We start from the raw sequence: 3,093 nt of genomic DNA, 5'->3' as shown, positions 1-3,093 counted from the left end.
TGACACTTTCATTGTTATCTGTTTGGACGACGTTTCCCGAAATTGGCTCATTGAACATGTTAGCGTATTTCAACTTAAAGTGGAAGCTCATATTAAACTGATCAACAACAAAGACCTACCAAGGTCAGTAAAGCTACTAACTGGAATTCCTTGTGTATCCACAGAACCAAGAACAGTAATTAAAATGATATCAAGCCAAAACCCAATAATGAAAACGGGAGTATGGAAGATTACACAGGCCCACAAAAAAAACAAAAGTGTCTGTGCAATTGACCAGACCTGTATATTCTTATGTATTTTTCGACGCTGAATCCGAATTTGCAATAAAAAAGTAGGGTCAAGCTACTTTTTTTATGGGGTTTTGATCGAAAAACCTCATTTTTTACGGTTTTTTCATGGTTTTCTTTAATTAAAAAAAAATAAAGAAAAATTTTATTTTTTTGACTTCAGAATTGAATTCTACGGGAAATCACAAAACTCGAACTTTTTCGACCCTTGATCATAAAGTAAGACTTAGAACCTATGTATAGCGATATTCATAAACTCCATTATAATATTTTTCGCTTCTTTTAAGAAGTACCTTAGAGTTGAACCTTCATTTGAACCTGGAAAACAAAATATTTTTAAAGAGCCACTTGTGAATTCGTCCAAAATTTTGATACCACCTCTTCACATAAAGCTTGTTTTAATGAAACAATTTGTCAAGGTATTAGACCAAGATGGGAAATGCTACGAATATTTGAGCCAAGTATTTCACCACAAAACAGATGGTAAACTAAGCGCAGGTATTTTTGATGGACCTGAAGAGGATCCATTTCAAGATCCTCTCAAAAATTAAAGTTAAATCCTTAGACAGAGCTTCGGATTTTCCTTTGCAAAATGTGGAGGGGATAACTGAAAGTTTAAATGGACAGTAGATGTTCACCTTTCTGACTGCATTACGTCTAGAAAAACCTTCATCAAGCTAAAAGAGTCTGCTATCTTAAGCAAACGTTTGGCGGCGGAACAAACGACTTTACAGCAATAAAGTTTATAGCAATAAAAATTAAGCATCATTTAGGGGACAGGCGCCGCGGGCTGCTAAGTGATATCAGATTGCGGCGAGGGATATCTTAAGAGAACTCTTGGAGGAACTTTCAGAAGATTTAGCAGTTTAGCATTTGTGTAGAAATCTTACTATTATTTGGCGAAGTGTTTACAGAGATAAGTTCAGCCGAGTCTGTATATCTCAAAAAGAATCCTGTTTGAGCTCTGATCGCAAGGAGGGTCAAAATTTTCAGAACTCCCGGTAATCTCAACAAAATAGTAAAATACTCTATAAGAATTCAATTCAGATTGCCTATGGAAAAAATTTTACATCGCGGGGGGCTAAGCGTCGCGAGGTAATTGATTTAAAGTTATTGTCGATAAGTATTGGCGAAGTGTGAAAGGCAAGGCAGGTATGCTCGGACGCGTCCTTATCGGATCATAGACGATATGCTTCTTCTTTACAGCCAATAGACCTGAGGTTCGAAGATACAGTAAACCTCAAGCAGCTAACTGGTATACCTATAGGAAAGGACTCAATTGATGAAACAACAGTCATTGCAAAAGCACACAACAAATTTCCAAGAAAACATAGAGAAGCAATCGAAATCTTAAAACACCCTAATAACATCAATAGGGACAATGGATATAATACCAATCCGATTTGGCTTTCCGTTCTCCCGGATTTTTTAAAAAAGACTTGATTGGCCAATCAAGTTCGACCATTCCCAACGGTGGGGCGCTCTGGCCAATCACAGGCATCGTAGAAAGTATACCTAAGAACATCATGACCTGATTCCTCAGTTTCAGGTCAGCCCTGAAGATGTGAACTGCAATGTTCACGAAACGTCGGCAAACAATTCGTAGTTTTTCACACGAGTGAAACCCGAAATATCTCTTTTTATCAAAATGAATCATCGTGAAAGCATAAAATCTATTATCAAAGGACTCAATAGTTTGATGGGTTCTATACTGATCAGAATCAAGTTATCAATCTAATAGAATTTGCTGTCGACATAATACGAAAAATTATAAACAAACCGTATTAAAAATGTTATCCTCTCCAAATTGGGAAAACAGATAGAGATGCACTCTGCTGGAATTCTAAAATAGAGGATCTCAAAAAGAACACTCCACGCCCTTTTAACAGGGCTAAAAAGAATCGAAGTTAGGATATGTACAGGACACCCTAAACAAGATATAATGCTGAAATACAAAATGCCGTTAGGGACTCATGGCGGAGCATTGTCAGGGAATCAGGAATACACCTGCCACTGTTAGACTTCAGAAAAGCTTGCGGGATGAATCATTATGACAATTCAAGACATTAATATTGCCTTCGGGTAAAGTAGCTCAAATGACCAATGAAAGATTTGAGTGCCTAAGGAGGTCTCGTTTGGTATACAGATGGGTCTAAAGACTCCGTGGAAACAGGGCTGAAATCTACGCAGTAAAAAAAATTGAGCTGTGACAGGAATATTATTCCTTATTATAGCCAAACATTAGGCTGAAAACGAACGAAGAAATTTAGAAAGATCCCTGGATCAGCGAAAATGAATATCCTTCACCATTTTCCATATACCAGGGATATCGTATACTCAAACCCCTAATAAGTATAGCTATAATAGGGATATTAAGACGGTCTAATCAGGAGCAGTGACAGTTGAGATTTACTTTGGACAATTAAACGCTTTTTATCACTTAAAATGTGCGCGATTGTTAATATTAAATGGAGTTTATGATGCAGTAATAATAATTTACATTTGTTTCGATTGTAGGCGATAACTATATTGAAATATCAAGAAACGCGATAAAAACAACAAACTTGACCTTCAAATGCTTTACATGGATTTCAGGGAAATTCAATTTCGCGATACCAGACGAAAAATTGGCTACTGTAAGTTAATATATTTCGTGAGAGGTGATAATAATTATCACCTCTCACGCGCTCGATCAGTGCTATTCATGAATGATTCTATTTTGTTAACGAATCACTCAATTAAGGTAATACTTTTCAAAAAACTTCATTTTATCCTAATAAACATTTCTTTCGCTTCAAGTTTGGTC

This window comes from Belonocnema kinseyi, chromosome 6, assembly GCF_010883055.1.
Source record: "Belonocnema kinseyi isolate 2016_QV_RU_SX_M_011 chromosome 6, B_treatae_v1, whole genome shotgun sequence".
Classification (NCBI taxonomy): domain Eukaryota; kingdom Metazoa; phylum Arthropoda; class Insecta; order Hymenoptera; family Cynipidae; genus Belonocnema; species Belonocnema kinseyi.
Note: the sequence above shows the minus strand (reverse complement) of the source record.